Source organism: Panthera uncia (assembly GCF_023721935.1).
Source record: "Panthera uncia isolate 11264 chromosome D3 unlocalized genomic scaffold, Puncia_PCG_1.0 HiC_scaffold_8, whole genome shotgun sequence".
NCBI classification, from domain to species: domain Eukaryota; kingdom Metazoa; phylum Chordata; class Mammalia; order Carnivora; family Felidae; genus Panthera; species Panthera uncia.
The window spans coordinates 8,220,145-8,242,286 of NW_026057586.1; the positions used below are offsets into that span (position 1 = coordinate 8,220,145).

Sequence of the window (22,142 nt, forward strand, 5' to 3'; positions counted from 1 at the left end):
AACAGAACCAGATATTACCCAGAAAATAATGAGATTTTTCAGTATCATTCTGAATTTTATATTCTTATCTCCAACTTTCCATAATATTGGGATATTGCAGTGGTCAGCCTTCAATTTCAGCAGCTTTAGAAATGGAGCCACACTGAGAAGGCAGATATGTGCACATTTAGACACATCCTGATATCCGTATAATGCAGATATAGCAGGAATGAAACAAAGCATGATTTATACTCATCGAGATGTGAAGAACTCTTCAGAAGTTGTGACTTCATTTTTACCACAGTGCTGAAATTTGTCAAAATGTATTTTATTACAATGTGGCAATAGTAATAAATTCAGGTGCCAGATGCCATCTGCTCAATGGCCACTGTGAATTGGAACCTCTGTGTTTCTCCAATCAGTCGGCAGGACTTAAAACAACAGCCGTATTTTTAAATTCCCCAGCAATTAATTTAATTCCTTCTCCCCTTCCTTCCTTCCTTTCTTCCTTCCTTCCTTCCTTCCTTTTCTCCTCTCCTCTCCTCTCCTCTCCTCTCCTCTCCTCTCCTCTCCTCTCCTTCCCCTCCCCTCCCCTCCCCTCCTTTTCTCTTTTCACAGAAAAATGACTGTTGACTGAATATTACCTACATTTCCGAGTAAATCATGTTCACTCTAATAAATACAGTAAGTCATTTTAAAAATAAAATAAATTCAACTGCTATTATACCTTCCAGAGGTCATCTCTGTTAAAGTAATAGTGTATCTTAACATATAAATAAGTTCACATACAATTGTAATTATACTGAATATAAAGTATTGAACCCTTTGAATTGTACTCACTAGTATAAGAATTTTCAGATGCTATTAAATATTCCTTGGGGACATAGTTTTTAATGAATACATAATATTCCATTGTATAACTATGCCGTATTTTATTTAAAATGATCTACTTGATGAATATTAAATTTATGCCAACTTTTGTCTAATATAAATTAGGCTACAGTAAAATAATCAACTTTTAGCTCAATCTGCTGAATGATTCAGTCATTTCATATTGAGTCATAGAGTTTACTTTATTCTTATATATAAATTTTGAGTCACTTTAATATCCTTAATTATTAACTTACATCGGGCCCTAACATCTGAATCATTATATTAAATGCCATAAACTCTTTCAAGAATGACCGTGCCAAATTGATTTCCAGAATTTCCCTACCGATATACATTCCAATTAAAATATCTATTTTATACATTCATTAATATAAGTGTCCTTTGCCAGAATTTTTTAAAATTGAGTTTACTGTTACTCATGTTGGTTGAGATGATTCTATATACTAGAAATTTTCTCTACCATGTTTACGACAACAACTTCATATTCAGGTTTTCATCCATTTTGTTTATAATATTTACGTAAGCCCAGAAAGTGGAAAGTAGTTTCCTTTAAGTTTTCTAAAAAGTCCTTTGTTATTGGAAGAAACTCAATATTCTCCTACATTTTTCGTAGCAATTTTAGCATTTTATTTTTTATATTAACTGGTATACCGAAACATAATGAAATGTTCATATGTCACTTATGATGTCTTCTCAGTTTTGACAAAAGCACATTAAGGCATACAACTTTTCTGCTCTCCAGAATGTTCCCTTATGCCATGCCCCAGAAGCTACCACCAGTCTGATTTCTAACACTGTAGGTTATTTTTGCCTGTTCTGGTAGGTTCTTGTGAGCTAGGAACACCCAGCTTCAGCATATCACTAATTTATTCCCAGTTCGTGGCTTTCCATTTTTATTATTTCCTTTTTAATTATTTTCAGAGTTTATTTATTTATTTTAAGAGAGAGAGAGACAGAGAGAGTGAACCAGGGAGGGGTAGAGAAAGGGGGAGAGAGAAAGAATCCCAAGCAGGTTCCACAGAATCAGTGCAGAGCCCAACACATGGCTTGAACCCACAAACCATAAGATCATGATCTGAGTCAAAACGGAGAGCGGGATGATTAACTGACTGAGCCACCCAGGTGCACCATCTTTTTAAATTTTTTGATAATGCTTTTTTGGTGACCATAGGTTTAAATTTTGATGAAGCCCAAATTATTTCTTTTTACAGTTTGCTTTCGTTGTTTTATTTAAGAAATGTTGGCCTATCTCAAAGTTCCATTCACGTTAAATTGATATTTGAGTATAGTGTGAGGTGGGGGTTGAGGTTCATGATTTCCCATAGGGATATCCAGTCACTTCACTTATTAAGGAAATTTTCCTTTTCTCATTGCAATGAGCAATGAGCTTGGGAGAAAGGACTTTGGTGTCCTTGTAAAAAATTACTAATCCATATATGTATGGATCATTGTCTTTCTATTCTGTTCCATAGACTTCTTTGTCTATTGTCTGTCTTCATTGCTGTCAGTTGTAGTAAATTCCAAAATTTTCTAGAAAGGGTATCCATTCCAACTTGGTTTTGTCTTTTCAAGACAGTTTGGCTAGTCTTAGACCTTTCTGTTCCAAATGTATTTTGAAACTGTCCCATCAAGTTCTAAGAAAAATGCCTGGCTTCTAGGATTTTTATTGGCATTGTGTCAAATCTATAGACTAATTTGGAGAGAACTGACTTCTTAACAATACTGACTATTGCAATCATAAACACAGTTTACCATTCCACTTATTTAGATATCTTTTAATTTCTCCCAGCAATATTTAATTTTCAGTGTAGAGGTCTGTTATATACTTTGCCAATTTTATCTCTGAGTATGTGATGGTTTTTGATGATACTGTAAATGATATTTTTCTTTTCATTTTGTAATTGCTCATTACTAATATATATGGGTGTATACATATATAATCTCTCTGTAATATTCATACATATACCCATATATACAAATTTTTGCATATTAATTTTTTATCCTGAAACATCACGAAGTTCACTTGGTTATAGCTGTTTTTCTCATCGATTCCTTAGGATTTTCCAGGTACACGACCTTAGCTCCTTATTCTTTGCCAATTTTTATGATTTTACTTTATTTTCTTGTCATATTACATAAGTCAGAACTTTAAGTAGAATATGTAGAATACTGAAAACAATTGGTGAGAGAGGATATCTTTGTCTTATTCTCAATCTTATGAGGAAAGCATTCAATATCTTTATCTTAAAAATTATATTTTCTGAATGATTTCATTGATGTCCTTCATCAGTTTGAGAAAGTCCCCTTCTATTCCTACATTTTCTGAGCGTTGTTTTCACAAATGAATATTGTATTTTATCAAATGCTTTTTAAGCATCAATTATAATAATCATATAATTTATTAATATAGTGAAACATTGATTTTGGGAAATGTTTGCATTTCTGGCACATACCAATTTTGATCACAGTGTATTATCTTATAACACTTTAGTATTCCTTTTCTAATTTTTAGAAGGATTTGTACTTATATGCATGAAAGATACTTGTCTGCAATTTTCTTTTCTTATATTGACTTTGCCTGGTTTTAGCATCTGGGTTACAGTAGCCTCATAAAATGAGTTGTGGAATAATCAGTCCTCTGTTTTCTGAAGAAGTCTGCATAGGACTTGTATTTCTTCTCCTTTAAATGCTGAATAGACTTCAACATTGCAACTATGTGGGACTAGGGGTTGTGTATAGGAAGTTGTATAATAATAACTTTAATTCTTTAATTGATGTAAGGCTCTTTAGATTTTCTATTTTTTCTTGAGTCAGTTTGGTAATTTGAATCTCTGTTAAGTGATTCAAAATTAGATTATTTTTAACCCAACATGAGAAAGGCTACATTTTATCTAATTTTATTTTTAAAGTTTTTAAAAAATATCTATCTATTTATTTATTTATTTATTCATTTATTTATTCGAGACAAATAAAGAGAGAGAGAGAGAGAGAGAGAGAGAGAGAGAGGGTGTGAGTGGGGGAGGGGCAGAGAGAAAGGGAGACACAGAATCTGAAACAGACTCCAAGCTCTGAGCTGTCAGCACAGAGCTGGAAACAGGGCTTGAACCCACCAATTGCAAGATCATGACCTGAGCCGAAGTCGGACAATCAACCAACTGAGCCACCCAGGTGCCCCTATTGTTAAAGTTTTTATTTATTTATTTTTAGAGGGAGAGAGTGAGAGCGAGTAGGAAGGAGCAGAGAGAGAGACAGAGAAAGAGAGAGAGACAGAGAGAGAATCCTAAGCAGGCTCCCCACTGCCAGCATGGAGCCCAAGGTGAGGCTCAAACTCATGAGTTGTGAGATCATGACCACCGCTGAAATCAAGAGTCAGATACTTAACTGACTGAGTCACCCAGATGCCCCAAAAGGCTACATTTTAATAAAAAGTAACTTGTTAAAATTTATTATCAACTTATTGTCAAATTATTAATGCTTTATTTATATGGCCTTGTTTTATTTTGTATCGTTCCTAACCATTTCCTTTATTATTTTAAAAATATTTTTATCCAGTGATGTTCAAATATTTAAATTATATATTCGATTTTATTTATGAATGCTATAATCAGAGATAATATTACTTTTTTACTTATGGCAGATGGAAATTAAAAACATTTCCCACAACACTTTTCCCTCCAGTTTTAACATCTGTTTTAATCTGAGCATTGGGAAAGATACTGTGACTACTGGAATTTTAAGTTGTGCTCAAAGAAAAATGTAGAGCTTTACAAAATCTATTAAGAAAGCAAAAAGCTGAAAATTAATGATCAAATATCCATTTCAAGAGATTTGAAAAAGAAGCTGCAAATAAACCCTAAACTGTGGAGCAACTCCTATGGCATGAGAGCAGAGATTAATACAATTTAAAACAATGAAAAGAGGTCTCCCAAATAGGTACATCTCTGATGATGCCGATTAAGAAAAAAAAAAAAAAAAAGTCAAACGTAACTTATATGAAGTAAAAAGGGACTATCATTACAGTGTGGGCAGGTATTAAGAAGATGATTTAAGGATGTTGTGATTCAACTTATTCCAATAATTCTGAAACTTTGCAAGGAATGACTAAATCATAAAATCACTGGCAGATTCTTTTGAAGCTAATTATAGTCAAGTTTATACCCAAGTTTTCAAATTTTAGTGGACATTAGGGTCACTGAGTTTGTTAAAATATAGACATGGGGCCAACATACCTTTGTCAGTATGGGTGGGGACCCAGAATTTTCTTGCTTACAATCCACCTGATATGAATGTGATGGAGATGCTCACTGGTGTCCCAGATACATACTGAGTTTCCTGCCAAGCACCTGGTTCCCATGCTGGGTTTTACTTAACCCTCACAACAATCCTATGAGACACATACTATCATGATCATTTTCAAGAGTAGGAAGCTGAGATTTAGAGAATTTCTGTAACTTGATCCTGGCCCCAGAACTTAGAAGTGGAATAGAACTCAATGATACACTGAATTTTCTTGGCTACTTTTGTTGATCAGGTTCCATGTTGGACTTTCACACTCTATGCTACTTTGTTTTACTGTGACAGGAAAAAGAAATGGTTCATTAAAACTTGACTCTATCAAAAAGTGAAAACCTTGATTTACTCAAGGCTGAGTAAATCAAGGTTTTCTTTTCTTTTGGGTGTGTACGTTTGTGTTTGTTTCCTGCCAAAGGAAGATTCATTTAATCTAATCTGTGGTCAAAGTTCAATCTTGGAGTGTCCTTGCCTCTTCATCTAGGCTGGATTGACAGTCACAGGAGTCCACAGAGGAAATGGGAGTCCCCTTATCTGGTTTGTATATACCCACATGCACGTGAAGTCCCATGACTCTACTTTCCTGTGATATGGCATCTTCTGCTCCCAGATCTTGTCAGAAGTCCAGTGTGGGCCCGCGGGAACTCGGGCACCCCTCCAGGCCACAATGAGTTTTGAGACAAGACTCTCTCTGTCTTCTTACACCTCTCTGGGCTCTGCTGACATCTCCCCACTATTCTTCCCATGCTTCTCATGAAGCCTAATATGGAAAATCAAATCCTAGCATTTACTCTTGAAGAAATATCCAATTGATATGCGGAGACATAAACATGTATCTCTGTCCACCCACACTCCCAGGAAAAGGGGGCAGGCAAGGCATTTACTTCTTCCTCACCATAAAACTTATTTTCAAAGTCACAAAACTTATTTTCTTCTGGCCTGCGGCTGGGAGATACCAGTAATTCTGGACTCATCATTCTCCCCTCAAAAGCTTCCTCTGTCACGTAACTACAAATGTTTTTGAAATTTGCATCTTTGTTCTCTGTGTGTACAGGGAATGTTTCCAGGGCCTAGGAAACAGGACAGAACTATCTTGGTGTCTCCATAGAGCAAGCATCTCACTTTGCAATGACGTGGTTATGATCTGACAAATGGATCATTGTGCTGAGGCAATGTGGTGCAGAAGCACCATAGAGCATCCTTAGTTCCCCTGAAGCACTTATTGCAAAACGAGGCAGAAACACATATGGCGTTGGCCTTTATTCCCTTGTAGTGCACGTCGAGGACCGCCAAATGGGGAAAGTGGTAGTTGTAACCAGGCTTGTTAATTATATACAGTGTCTCTATCCATCCAATAGTGAAATTAAAGCAATGCAGCACGAGGCTAGGCAAACAGTGTGGCCGCTGCCGGATTTGGTATCGCATTCAGGAATGTCATCTTATCCCTTCTGGGGTGGCTCTTCCCATCACATTCGCCTTTCAGTTATAGATCGATAGTCACCTCTGCTGGCTATACTGGCATTTTCAAATGTATTTCATTTATTGTAAGTTCCACATGTTACACGTAGAAAGAAACACATAGATAAACCAAGCTTGGGAAATGTTACATTATACAAAGTCAAACAAGATCTTTATTATAGAGCATCTCAAGCTTTGCTCCATGAATGTATATTGTGAACGTCATACAGACTTGGTATTAGTTTCCCTGGGCTGCTGTAGCAAAGTACCAGAAACTGGGTGGCTTAAGACATAAATTTAATATCTCATAGTTGTGGAGGCTATAAATCTGAAATCAAGGTGTTGGCAGCTCTAGGGGGGAGAATCCTTCTCACTTCCAGCTCCTGGTGTTTTGTGGCAATCTTTGACCTCCCTTGGCTTGTGGATGCATCGTGCCGGTTACATGACTGTCTTCTTGCGTCTTTGCATCATCTTCCCTCTGTGCACATCTGTCCTCGTCCAAATTTCATCTTTTTATAAGGATATATTGTAGGTCCTATGGGATTAGGGTTTATTTTAATGACCTCATCTGAGTTCAGTTATCTTTGTAAAGTCCCTGTTCCTAATAAGGTCACGTTATAAGGTACTGAGGGCTAGGACTTCGATATATCTTATTTAGGGGAGAGGGCAATTCAATCCACAACAGTGTTATATAGTAGTAGAATTTCCTGGAACTCATTTTGGGAAATACTAGGGTATGTGGATGGCATTTTAGAAGTTCAAACATAAGTATGTCTAGGTTCTTTTCCCCATGCAAAAGTTGGTTTTGCTCAGGGTTATTCTATGGACAAAAAAATAAAATAAAATAAACTTGGAAAACTTTTCATTGCTGGTTATAAATAATATGTATAAGAGTGAATATGATATTCCAGATCACTTTTTAAAATTTTTTTTAATGTTTATTTATTTCTAAGACAGAGAGAGACAGAGCATGAGCAACAGAGGGGCAGAGAGAGAGAGGGAGACACAGAATCCCAAGCAGGCTCCAGGCTCTGAGCTGTCAGCACAGAGCCCGACGTGGGGCTCGAACTCACAGACTGCGAGATTATGACCTGAGCCGAAGTCAGTTGCTCAACCCACTGAGCCACCCAGGCACCCCCCAGATAACTTCTGAAAAATTGGGGAAAGACTCTTAAAATAGGGAGAAGTGTATTGTTACTGTGGTCATTGCTTTGTCATTAACTGGTCGTTTTCCACATGAGAAAAGTCCTGTAAATAAATATTTACAATTTGTAAATTGTAATTGTAATTAATTGTAAATTAATTAATTGTAATTAAATTGTAAATAATTGTAATTAATTATTATTATTTGTAATTACAAATAATTATACTCACAAATACTTACAAATTATACTTACAAATACTTACAAATATTTGTTCGTAATTGTAAGTAATTGTAATTGTAAGTAATTGTAATTTGTAATTGTAAGTAATTGTAATTAAATTGTAAATAAATACAATTTAATGATTGATGGGCATTAAGAATTTCAGACTTGCCTGGTTGATAAAGCTTGTCTGGGGGTATAAAAAATTAGTTAAAAAAAAAAGGTATGATCATACCTATACCACAGCATTTTCCTTTTATTTTTATTTTGGCATGTACTTACTATACTTCAGGTGGAAGATTGGATAATTTTTTTCTCAGTTCACTTCCTCTCCATATTAGACCGTAGGTTCTAACTCATGGCACGGCCTCGCAGGTGGAGTGTCCTGCTGGCCTCCTGACTTGGGTTGAGCCACAGGACTTGCTCTGGCCAGTGGAATATCCGTGGACATGACACGTTCAGAGGCTTAATTCGTGTGGCAGCTTTCGGCTTTCTTTCTTGCCCTATTGTTTTTTGTCTTGAGAACGTGCCTTGGGTCGCCATTAGTGTAAGGAGGATAAGAGACATATGGAAAAGACATGGCCACCGCGTGAAGCCTGGAACCGACCTCAGCAGCAGCCCGCCTAAGTCAGCACAATCCTAGCCAACCCACCTGTACGTGAACGATAAAGATACACTTCCAGGTCCATGCTATTGAGATTCTGCGCAGCCAGTAACACAGTATTATTTTGAAAAACAATGATCGATGCACCTTGTTTATAGGTTTGTCCCCCCTCACTACTCTGCGAGCTTCTTAAAAGTAATGACCATATTTTATATAATTCTACATTTCCTCAGCTTGGTTCTTGCATTTCATAGCCTCCGAAATGTCTGGTGGGTGAATACTGAACGACTAACTGACATACAAGCATGTCTGAGTGGAATATAAGAAGCACAGTCACTATGGCAACCCAGGTAAACAATTTAGCAACAACACTGGAATACTGCTTTGCTTCTGGGGGAAGGTTATACATATTCTTAGGCTAAAAGTAAAAGTTTGTACCAATTCTGGTCCATTCGTAAGCAGGAACCCTAGTTTCTACATAAAATCGAACCTTCAGATCTGACTCCACATTAATAGATGGCAAAGTCTAAGGTCGCTCTTCCATTTTGTTCCTGATGGCGATCTCTTGCCTCAATAGCAAATGGGACATACCCTCTGAGTCCACTTTCAACAACGACAGCAGGAATTTCCCACAAGTGCGTTGCTTCTTGTTTATGATGCTTGCTTCTGCTATAAAGGATTAATACATAACATCTGTCTTCTAGAATTGCTATTATGTATAGCGAATCCTTTATAAATAACCATTATTCTAACACCATACATTCTAAGGTCAGTGTAGGCAATCTTAAATAGAACCAAAAGACACGAAGATTCTAGAAGTCATAAGAATTTAAGGCTCAAAATGTCTACTTAATATGGACTTTCTTGAGGCAGTGTTATCTGAAATCTGAGAATGAGTGAGTGTGTGTGTGTGTGTGTGTGTGTGTGTGTGTGTTTACTTTCCCCTACACCACGTGGGATTCTGAGTCGATATGAAAACAGCTGACAGCACTAGATAAAGATGATTATAGCAAAGAATTTAATCAATAACCACTTTTATCTCCTCAACACACATTACACCTTTAAAAATTATTTGCACAAATGTTTATTCTTAGCTAGTCTCAGAGTAAATAAGGCCGTGCTGTGTGAAAAGTCAGAAAAACATTAGAGGAGAAGAAGCAGTTCTGAGTGTCAAAAGAAAAATGCTGTGGTCAAGACTGAGGAGTGAATCTTCCCTTGATGATAGGATACCACAGGATCACCACCGGCCACAATAATGTCATTTCTGACATCAATTCTGGAAGCATATGTATCTCATCTCTTTGGAGACATTTCAAGTTAAATCCAAGCACATCATTGATAAAATAGTAAAATGATGTCTCTGATGAAAAATAAATTGTATAATTTAGTACTAAAATGCCTTAGGAAGAAAACCTAAATCTTTAATGACAAATCGTTCAAATCTGTACATATTAATGTCCTCAAACATGTATTAGGAAAGGAAGAAAATTTTGTTTATTTTAGGAAGTGTTAAATGCTTGAAGAGTCTGGAATAGGGATTGTAAACCATGAAAGGACATTTTTTTTAAGTTTATTTATTTTGAGAGAAAGAGACAGCATGTGTGTGCAAGCAAGCAGGGGAGAGGGGTGGCCAGAGAGTGAGAAAGGGAGAGAGAGAGAAAGAGAGAGAGAGAGAGAGAGAGAGAGAGAGAGAGAATCCCAAGCAGTCTCCATGCTGTCAGCACAGAGCCCAACATGGGGCTCAAAGTCACAATCTGTGAGATCATGATCTGAGCTGAAATCTAGAGTCAGACGCTTATCGACTGAGCCAACCAGGTGCCCTGAAGGGACATTTTTATTTTATTTGTTTTATGTTTGTTTGTTTGTTTGTTTGTTTGTTTAGAGAGAGAGAGAGAGAGGATGAGAATGAGCCCGGAGGGGCAGAGACAGAGCGGGGACAGAGGATCCGAAGCAGGCTCTGTGTTGTCAGCGCAGGGCTCAACGTGGGGCTCCAACTCATAAACCATGAGATGATGACCCGAGCCTAAGTCAGACGCTTAATCAACTGAGCCACTGAGACACCCCCCGAAAGGGCAGTTTTAAAAAAGATTATTTTAAAAAGACTTTATTAGCTAGCTAAAACAATAAATACTTCCCCACACATAGTGAAATAAACACATGCATTGTCTTAAGAATACGTGTGTCCTGAACAATCTTGGGGCCCAAGGGAGGGGGTTGAAGTTGGCTGAGGAGCATTCTTTGTCTTTACCATGATAACTACTGGTATTTATTTCAAGGGGATCCTAAAATGGAATTAGCATATTATCATATTTGTAGGAAAGTCTGTTGATTAGGAAGTGAGAAAATCAGGGTATTCAAGTAACGAACTGTCAATCTGTGTGTGTGTGCGTGTGTGCGTGTGTGCGTGTGTGTGTTTCTCTCCCAGGCAGCAAGTGTGTGTGTATGTGTGTGTATGCATGTGTGTCTCCTGGAATTTTTTGAGCTAGCAATAGTAGAGCCTGTAATCCTGATATTCTGTCAAGATTTATGCTTTTCATCTTCTCTTGTGGTATGAATGACTATTTAAAAAAGTTTTAGCTAGTCCTCAATGGGCCAAGAACAGAGGAAAGGTGTTATTATCTAATCTTGAGACACTTTAAAGGAAGGACATGCAGACTTGAGCCTAGAGCAGTGGCCATGTCTATGGCCTTGGGACTCAAAAAGAAAGTCATCCACGTGGAGGGTGATTTCTAGAAAAAGAAGACCTTTCCAACCATGAAGCTTCCTTTTAGCATTGAACCCTAAAGAGTCTCAGTGACCATGAGAATGTGTGTGTGTGTGTGTGTGTGTGTGTGTGTGTGTGCTTAAGGAAGATTGCCGATTTCCTTATAGGGTATCACGTACTTAGGAGGTCATTTAAAAGAACCAAGTACTACCCTCTCTAACTAAATAATTGCTCATAAATTTCTAAAATGTATTTTTAAAAGCACATGTTTCCCTTTGTATGAAGTTAGGCTTATTGAACAAAATAAAACTAAGAAACCCACTTAAGGCATTGAATGTTATTATAATTTCAATTCTTCAGTAAACACAGGAATTCTTTTTGATTTCTTTGTTTTTACTTGTACTTAAAAATACTCGTGCCTCTTTTTTTTTTTTTTAAATTTTTTTTTTTTCAACGTTTTTTATTTTTTTTATTTTTGGGACAGAGAGAGACAGAGCATGAACGGGGGAGGGGCAGAGAGAGAGGGAGACACAGAATCGGAAACAGGCTCCAGGCTCCGAGCCATCAGCCCAGAGCCTGACGCGGGGCTCGAACTCACGGACCGCGAGATCGTGACCTGGCTGAAGTCGGACGCTTAACCGACTGCGCCACCCAGGCGCCCCTACTCGTGCCTCTTTAAAATCGGATTAAGAATGAGAGTTAGTCTTTATTTTACATCACCTCGTTAAACCATCATGATTTCATTTTCACTCATTAGGAAACTAAAATCAGAAGTGTTAGTAACCTGTCTGAGCTCAGTAAAGGGTGTAGCCCGCATTCGACCATGGCCTGAGAAGTACACTTGGAAAGCTGTGACTGCTTGTGCTGTATATCTCTGCAAATTACTCTGACATTATCATGAAATTAACAATAAAATCATAATAAGCCAAAGAAGCATATATCCACTATCTCCAATGGAAACCATATACAACCCCAAATCTTTATTTTAAATTTTTTTAACGTTTTATTTATTTTTGAGACAGAGAGAGAGAGAGAGAGAGAGAGCATGAACGGGGGAGGGGCAGAGAGAGAGGGAGACACAGAATCGGAAGCAGGCTCCAGGCTCTGAGCCATCAGCCCAGAGTCCGACACGGGGCTCGAACTCACGGACCGCGAGATGGTGACCTGAGCTGAAGTCGGATGCTTAACCGACTGAGCCAGCCAGGCGCCCCCAACCCCAAATCTTTAAAGTAAAAGCATGCAACTCACACGAAATGAACCACCAGTGGTGCTCCCACCCACAGGGCCTAATTTAGTCGCTTTCTCCATAGTTCCTTTATGTAGTACTTGATGAATGTTTATTAGTAAGAATTTTTTCTTTCTTTCCTTAAATGGTGGATGAACACCATGCTTTAAGTAGCACAGTGTGGATGTTGTGTATGTAGCTCAAGCTCTCAGGAAACCGATCGGGGAGACGAAATAAATCCAAGATAGTGTGGGAGAGAAACTGGAATATGAATTGGAAGCTGGAAGAGGGGCTGCCTCTGTAGGCAACCCCTGGAAAGAAGCTGGAAACGCCTCTGTAGCTTCCTGAAAACCACCAGCACCGGCAAAGGTGTTGTGCCCACATATGTTCTTGGCCAATTAACAGGGGAAATACATCTTTTCAGGTTAGCAACAAACAATAAATAATGGTTTTTAATGGGCTGCAAAGACAGTGATGGCTGTGAGCATATTATCAGTCATAAGATCATGATCACTAAGTGCTATCCTGTGCACTTGTACCTGTGCTACCTAATTTATAAACCACAGATAATTCTGGAATTTTTTTTTTCTAAGGTTCATTTATTTATTTTGGGTGGGAGGGGCAGAGAGAGAGGGAAAGCCCGCAGAGTCTGACACGGCGCTTGATCTCACAAACACGAGATCATGACCCGAGCCGAAATCAAGAGTCAGATGCTCAACCGACTGAGCCACCCAGGTGCCTCTACAGAATTTCTTTTTAATAATTAGTGTCACATTTCACCAAGTCTCTGAAGCTTTTTCAAAAACACTATCAAAAATTAGCAACATTGAAAAGTTTCTATTTTCACACTATGAGGTCATCTAGTGATGATTATAATTATTTTTAGAAATGAAGAAAGAGGAGAACGTTACATTATCCCAATTTCATTATTTAGAGGTGGTAGTCAAGAACATGCAGGGGCACCTGGTTGGGTCAGTTGGTTGAGCGCCGACTTTGGCTTGGGTCATGATTTCACAGTTTGTAAGTTCGAGCCCTGGGTCAGGCTCGCTGCTGTCAGCACAAAGCCCGATTCGGATCCTCTGTTCCCCTCTTCCTCTGCCCCTCCCCCCAACCTCTCTCAAAAATAAATACAGAATTAAAAAAAAAGAACATGCAGTATAGATTCTTAAGAGACATCAAGAAATGCCTGTTAGGTTAGAGAACAGTGTAGTTAAGTAAGCAATGTGTATCACATAAACCTCAATTTTGTAATGCCTCATATTTCATCCACTGTACCTACACATTTTCAGTATGCTATGGACTGAATTGTGCGTCCCTAAAATTCCTGTTGAAGCTCTACCCTCCAAGATGACAGTATTTAGAGACAGAATCTTTAGAAGTAATTAAGTTTAGATGAGCTCATGAAGGAGCCCCCCACGATGAGATTAGTACCCTGATAAGGAAAGTCCTGAGAGACCTTTCTCTTTCTCTCCCCCTTAGCCATAAGGGGGCACAGCAAGAAGATGGCTGTCTGCAAGTCTAACATAGGATCCTCACAGGAAACTGACCCCTCACCTTGGATTTCTAGCCTCCAGAACTCTAATTAATTCCTGTCGTTGAAGCCACCCAGTCTATGGCAGCCTCAGCTAAGACATGATGTTAGCCAAAGTCCCTACAATCTATTGATAAGTAGCAAGATAAACCCATTTGTTAACAGACTCAAAACCTACAACGACTCTCAGAGGAGATAATATGGAAATATTGTACATTCAAAAGCTAATATATATTGAGTTATTTATTAGTTACTTATTTCGATACATCACAATGGCACAGAGCCACAAGTCAGGATGCCTGGGTTGTGCCTTAGTATTTTCTCCCAGTTGCCAGGCAACTTGGGAAAGCCTCTTACCAGCTCGGATGGATCAGTGTCCTTTCCTCGAATAATGATTGGTCTGAAAGATTCCTGAGGCCCTTTCCAGTCTCAGAGCTTGACAACCATGAGTGCACTTTAAATAACGGAAGGCCACTCACACTTACCATTCTGCTCTCTCTGTACTCCAGCTGCCAGAAGATCAGGCTCCCCAAGGCTGATGTCGTTCAGCCGTGTCCCCAGACACTCCATGCAGAGATGTTTGCACCATTCTTCAGCCTCCAGCTCTGAAAATGAGCACACACCATCAAAGTCAGAGAGCGCTTCACAGGGACGACACAAGAAGGCTATTTCCTGAACCATTTCCCTGGGTAGGTGGGAAGAGTTCAAACTCTGCCTTAAGAAAACAAAACAAAAGCTATATTCAAGGAGTGAAAAAAAAATCCCCACAGTTATTTCCCATGGGCTGACATGACAACATTATAAAGTGGTTTTAAATTATTTCAATGTACTTTCTCTTACTTACAAATAACAGTCAGAATATTTATTGTCTAGCATATATACATATGTATATATATCAATTTTATTAAAATCTAAGCTAGTTAACATACAGTGCAGTAATGGTTTCAGGAGTAGAATTTAGTGATTCATTACTTATATATAACCTCCAGGGCTCATCCCAACAAGTGCCTTCCTTAATGTCCATCCCCCATTTAGCCCTTTCCCCCCACTCTACTCCCCTCCAGCAGCCCTCAAGTTTGTCCTCTGTGTTTAAGAGTCTCTTACGGTTTGCCTCCCTGTCTGTTGTTATTTTATTTTTCCTTCCCTTCCCTTATGTTCATCTGTTTTGTTTCTTAAATTCCACATATGAGTGAAATCATAGGATATTTATCTTTAAGATTGATTTAGTTTTTGGAGGGGGAGTACTTAGAAAACTTAATTAAATATAAAATAAAAATATATAAATGAATCTTTGAAAAATGTCAGATTAAAATAAACAAGAAGATGCTTTCCTGAAAGTGACTTAGATCTGCATGGGTTGAAGGTCTGATCCTTCATTCTGAACTGCAATGAATCAAAGATCAGCACAAGAATGTGAAAGCTTCTCTTTTGTAAACATCAAAAATTGTCCATCTTTGAAATAAAAATGGGATAGGATATTCAAAGTAACTTTCCCTTTTGGAAAACTCCAATTTATCTAAGATATTGGTTATCTTCCAACTTCTTTATATTTGCAAGCTTCTTCTTTGCTTGAAACATTAGAACATCTTACACCTACACAGAATCTTATAGTATCTAACACTTTCACAAACATCAGTGAATTTGATTCTTACATAAGCCCTGTGTGGGTGAGGTGGGTAAGGGTTAGTGTTGCACCTGGGTCCCATATCACTGGATGGCACCAAGATAGAACTGAAGCCCGGATCTTGTAGATACTATAATATGAAGAACTTGAGAATGGCTATGAGATTTAAAATTTGGGGCCAAGCCCCAAAATCGCTGCACAGAAATTGGGTGGGAACTTTCCATCGACACCTGCCTGGAGAAATTTTTGACTTTTCCATGTAGCATAAATCTGCACTAGAGCAGTTTAATATAGATTGCCTTCAAATCTGTTAGTCTCCGCAGATGACATTCCAACCTTTGCCTTGGCATTTTAAACTCCCCATAAAAAGTTACCTGTGACAGGTTTTCTTGACTCCAGGGGTTTGAATACCAACCGCTGTGCTCAACGGTCAACACCATCAAACCTGGGTGATGTTTCCTTCCTGTGCTTAGTCACTCTGCCTTAGCATCACAAACAGGTTTGATCAATGAGATGTCAGGCCAAATTTGTCATTTAGTTTTAGCTTTATCAAGACCACAAAATATTGTTAGAAAATGAGCATGTAGTCTTGCACAGGGTACCGTTCTGATGAAAATAACAGTTCCCATGCTCTAGTCATGAAAGGTGTTTTCTTTTTTTATTTTTTTTTAAGTGTATTTATTCTGGGAGAAAGAGAGAGAAGACAGGGGGAGGGGCAGAGAGAGAGAGGGAGAGAGAATATCCCAAGCAGGCTCTGCACTGTCAGTGTGGAGCCCGATGTGGGGCTTGAACTCATGAAGCTGTAAGATCATGACCTGAGCTGAAATCAAGAGTTGGGACGCTTAACCCCCTGAGCCACGCAGACACCCCAGGTGTTTCCTTTACATTAGGTATGCTTTGCATATGTCAGGGACCATCCTCTCAGCAGTTCTACATGCCATCTACTAAGTCACAGAGGAAGTAGATCCTCTTGTGACCCTGACCTCTTGCTCAGGTGGAATTCAGAGCCTGGGTCTTGCTGTTTAGGCATCTCCTCAGGAACCTAGAAAATAATCCTTCCCAGTCACAAGGGCGCTAAAAAAAAAAAAAAAAAAAAAAAAAAAAAAGGCACTTGCTGAGGCTCATACCTTTCCAAAAACAAAGTTTTTTTTCTAGTGAGGGAATTGCCAGCATTCCTGAAAAAAAAATTACAGAAGCAGCAACAGCATGCACTGGAAATGATTTTCATCAGACAGATGAGATTTGATTTGTAAAGTTTATAAATGTTTTGAAAACTTTTCTAACAACAAACCAAAATCTTAAGCCAATTTCTCTATGTCTCTAGAAATCCTTAACATTTCTGTTAAGGGAGACAATAGGACTATTTTCTTTCCCTTTTTACACTTTTATATCTTGAATATATCCCAGGACTCCACAATTTTAATTCATCAGTAAAATCACATGCAATTAACATCGGCATGATTCTATCTGATCTTATCTCCGGTACTCCACAGATGGAGTTGAGGATACCTAGTATGCTGTTTGGGATAAAAATAAAAATGTTAAATATGACAAACACCTTTGTGCCAGTGTTCCCTTTAAATACTAAGTCAGTGCATGCCCAGAGGTTAAAGAAATGTGTTATTCATTTCTGTTAGCTTTTTTTTCTTTGTCCTAGGATGTAATAAGACAAAGAAAACAACCATAGAGTAAAGGGCTTCTATGAAGCTAAAACTCTTCTCTCAAGTAGAACTCAATGTGGCATCTCTGTAAGAACCAGGGAGGTCTTGCAGGACAGAAATGGGAGGCATTCATGGGCTTCTGCCAGCAGGTAAAGATGTCTTTTGTGTTGAATCCTAAGAATTGCAATGCTTCAGCATTTTATTTTATTAAAAAAAATTTTTTTTGTAATGTTTATTTTTGAGAGAGAGAGACAGAGTATGAGCAGGGGAGGGGCAGGGAGAGAGGGAGACACAGAATCTGAAGCAGTTTCCAGGCTCCGAGCTGTCAGCACAGAGCCCAAAATGGGGCTTGAACTCACGGACCGCGAGATCATGACCTGAGCCAAAGTTGACGCTCAACCAACTGAGCCACCCAGGCGCCCCTGCTTCAGCATTTTAATAGTGTAGTAGCATATAGGAGTAGAAACAGTAAAAGTAATAGAGTACATATCACATTAAAAACAACTATAAACCATTTCAGAAAGAGAGAAACAGAGAGGGAGAAGAAAAGAGAGAGAGAGAGAGAGACACCCTTGAAATTCAGGTATCAGGAAAAGTTCACTTTTTTTTCTGACAGACATTTACTATGAACTCACTAGAAGCCCGGCACGGTGCTGGGGTTGCACGAAAAACACAGTCTCTGTTGTGTGTGATTCTAGAGTCTGGAAGTCGGGGGGCAGGTGCATCCAGTAAGTGGTGCCCCGCAGGGCTGCTGGCTTGGCCCGTAGGACCCAAGAGCCGTGGCAAAGGCTGAGCAACTTGGCAATAATCTGATCAGGGACCTGCAGGGCTAGCACAAAGAAGGGGAGGGCGTGTGTGCATGTCAGTGTGTGTGTCAGTGTGTGTGTGACGGTATATGTGTGAATGTGTGCTTGCCAGTGTGGGGTATCTGTGAGTGCATACCTGTGTGTGTCAGCGGGTGTGAGTCTGTGACTGTATTCGAGTGTGTGTGTTTCACGGTGTGTTAGTGTGGAGGGGGTTCGTGACAGTACGTGAGTGTGAAGGTGTGTCAGTGTATGCGTGAGGCTACGTGTCTGCATGTGAGGTTGTGTGCCAGCGCGCACGTGAGTGTGTGAGGGCATGTGTGAGTGTGTGAACGTGTTTGGGGAGTGTGCTGGAGGAACCGGGCTGGGCTGAGGAGGGTGGCCAGGGGCGGAGATGGAAAGGAGTCTCTGGGCCGTGGGAGTGACATCTCGGACGGCCCTGAGGTCATGCAGTAAACGCTGAGAGACAGCACTCTGTCGCCTCTCTTCATGCTTTGGTAGTACAGGAGCACCCCCCAGAGGCATGGGTTCAGTGACCCAAACATGGCCGAGAGCAGAGGACCCTCCTCTGACACGGCGCCAGAAAGTCAGTAGTGGCCTAGCACCGCGTCCCAACGCCTACGTCGCTCGCTGCCATTTTATCATCTCACATCATCACAAGAAGAAGGGCGAATACAGGACGAGGTCCTGGGCGAGAGACCCCATGCCCATGACTTTTATTACAGTATATTGTTATAATGGTTCTACTTTATTATTATTGTTGTTAATCTTGTAGTGTGCCTAATTTGTAAAGAAAACCTTACCATGGGTATGATTGTACAGGACAAAACACAGTCTAATAGGGTTTGGTTCTCTTCCTGGTTTTAGGCATCCACTGGCGTCTTAGACGTACTCCCCCCAATGGATTGTTGGGGGGGACTACTGTGCTATTTAGTTCAATTAGATCAGCCCCAAACCTTTATCTCAAACATATTAAGCCTTAGAGTCTGCACACTTGATCTAATAGTTTTGCTCCAGATAAGCTGAATTTAAGTATTATACAAGCCTTTATTATTTTTTTAATCTGTTTTTGATAGTCACCTTTCAAATAATTACACCTATACTTTTTATTTGTTTGTCCTTAGGAGAACTATGTATTGACGTCCTTTAATCTTCTACGGTGTGTTAGTTTATTTCATCCCATTATTATTTAACTAGTGTTTTCCTCTGAATTATCTTCCATTTTTTACCGTCCTCTATTTTATTTTTGTGGAACAGAGGCGATTAAATACAAATGCAATAATCTGAACCCGCTGCCTTTTAAAATATTTATTTTCCCACAGACTCAGGGCCTTTTGTCTTCCGTTTCATCTTCCAAACTTCCACCTGCCCATAGTGTGTAAATAATTAAGTTTCTTTATAAAGGAATAAAGGCACAGAAATGTTTTACAATCTTTTCTATGTTTTCTCTTCATGAGAGAAATGTTTGTTCCAAACAATGTCTTTTTCAGACAGCTTGCAGCTATGCTCACATTTTTAATTCAGGTAAGTAACTTTTCCTCTAGAACTGACACCCAAATCATTTTTTCATTATGATTCATGAAATGGAGATTTCCCATTAGTGAACCGAAATTAGGCAACTTCCAAAAGAAAAAACAGAAAGATGTTTGGGGATAACCAGTCAAATGGAGAAGGGAGACTGAACTAAATGAGTGAGTTATGAGACAAATGAGTTTACTGATGGCAGGGAAAAGATCAGGGAAAGTGCAAAATGGAAATACAGTCAAGGGCGGATGGCCCTTCCCGAAGTATCTTTCCGTGCCTCCTCCAGAATTTTGGGGACAGAATAGCTGTGTATCCCTTTGAATCAGAAGTGGTCTTACCAAAGTAGACCCTTAATTAATGCCTACTGAATAAATGATTAAGAGCCAGCTTTATTAATTTCCTTAAATTTGAGCCTTAGGATAATGACATGAAAGTTAAATGATCCAAAATAGGCTGTATTTGAAAACAGTGAAAAAATTTCCATCACATATGTGGAAAATGGCCATCAGCCAAAATCATACAGCACTAAACAAAATGAAACTTAAAAATAACACCAAATCAGTTTCATGTTAATTTACTATAAGATGCAAGGCTAGTTTTGTGTGGAAATAATAAACCACTGCAGGTAGTTCTCACTGGGTTAGCTTTTGTTAATAATCTTGGAAAAACGTAGGTAAAATAATCCTCATGTCTTCACCAAAACTAGCAATTCTTAAGTATAGCCAGTGCTTATCTTCTGTGCAGATTTGCTGTGATTGGTGATAAATGTTGTTTTTATATTTATTAAAATTTATTGTAGTTTTTATTATTTTCTTTATTAAAGTCCTTTTTTATTAAAATTTATTGTAGTTTTTATTTTATTTATTAAAGTCCTTTTTTATTTTTTTACACTCTTTGGTTGAAAGCGAAGAAAAATGTCTCCCCATGCAGACTTGTGCTTAAGGAATACAAAGATCTCTTGTACTGCTATAGGAAATTTATAGACCTATTAAGATATACAAAGTTTTGTTGAGGATTTTCATTCTTGGAAATTGGCACCTACTTGTTACTTAACTGGCCTTGTTGATATTTTATGGACTTTTCCTTTCACTTTTTCTGTAATAGGAAGACAAGAAACCGGTTAAAATCTAAACACTTGTTTCAACAAATATGTGTCTCTGTTTTCAGGTCACAGTAAAGAGCTTGATTCATTGAAGTCAGATTGCTAGGATGGATTGGTTTCAAGACTGAAGAACCTTCTAGTGTTCTTTTTCTGAGTAGAAACTGCGTGTATTTCCTTTCCCCGAAGGGGCCTCGTTTGCCCCATTCCGCATTCCCTCACACCCAATAATCTTTTAAAACTTGTTTCAAATCTGAGATCCTCAGCTTAGCCCCTTCAGATCCATGTTTGGATTGGGCACCCTTCCTCTATATTTGCACTCTGGACATACTTTCCCCGTAGCCCCTGTATATCATGACTCATCCGTCTGCCTTTCCCAATGAGCATATTTAAGATATTGGAATGTGGGAGACATTGATTCAGTCCCTCTAGATCCTGGCACGACACCTGGGTATGGAAACCAATTAACAAATGTGGAATAAGTAAATAGATGTGATTTGCAGTTAATTCCCAGAAATTTCAGACAAATTCTGGAACCAAATGCAGCAGATAATTTGGGCAGTAGTCATTTGCTGCTTATTCTGAAGTCTCTATTCATCACCACTTAAGTGAAGATTATAACTTTTGTTATTCACAGCTGGCTAATCTAGATAAAAAAGACATCTTTGATTAGGGAGGAGAAGGGAGAAATACCAAATATGGTTCTCTATTGAACTTCAATAATTCTAAAATATGTCCCATTCAAAATGTGTCTTATTTTATTAGGCTGTCTTTTTCTTTTACTGTATTAGTGGTATTTATGTCAAAATGGCAGTCTTGTATAAAGTCCTCTGATTCTGTATGTGATAAACACTTGATCAAATTTTTAGATTGATCTTAGTAAAGGTCAACTTAGAACCAAAGAAAAGGAATTATTACCTGTTTATTCCATCTTTGATGCACACAATCATAACTTATTTTCCTTCAAATTTTTAAAAGTTTTATTTTATTATTTACTTTGAGAGAAAAAGAGAAAGAGAGTGAGAGAGAGAGAAAGAGAGAGAGAATGAGCAGAGGAGGGGCAGAGAAAGAGAATCCGAAGCAGGCTCCACACTGTCAGTGCAGAGCCCGATGCGGAGGTCAAACTTACGAACCGCGAGAACCTGAGCCCAAACCAAGAGTCTGATGCCCAACCGACTGAGCCACCCAGGTGCTCCTTATTTTCCTTAGTTTAACAGCATTTTGATACATCAGATTTCTGAATTCAGAATAGCTATTTCTCTCCTTTTGTGAACTGGGGGGAGTCAGGTGAGACTTTCAGATGCTACCAAACAGAAAATTGCTCCTGCCTATCCTTCAAAGTAACAAATGACAAATAGTGGCAAATGGCAGAATCACCAAATGGG

At 38.7% G+C, this 22,142-nt stretch overlaps 1 long non-coding RNA gene across 1 annotated transcript in view; it reads right to left on the minus strand.

Moving 5' to 3' along the window:
* Positions 1-22,142, minus strand: part of LOC125914393 (uncharacterized) — a 114,055-nt gene that overhangs the window by 8,660 nt on the left and 83,253 nt on the right. The window contains exon 3 of the long non-coding RNA XR_007455292.1: positions 14,532-14,651. This is a non-coding gene — a long non-coding RNA (uncharacterized LOC125914393). The remainder of the gene's footprint in view (positions 1-14,531; positions 14,652-22,142) is intronic.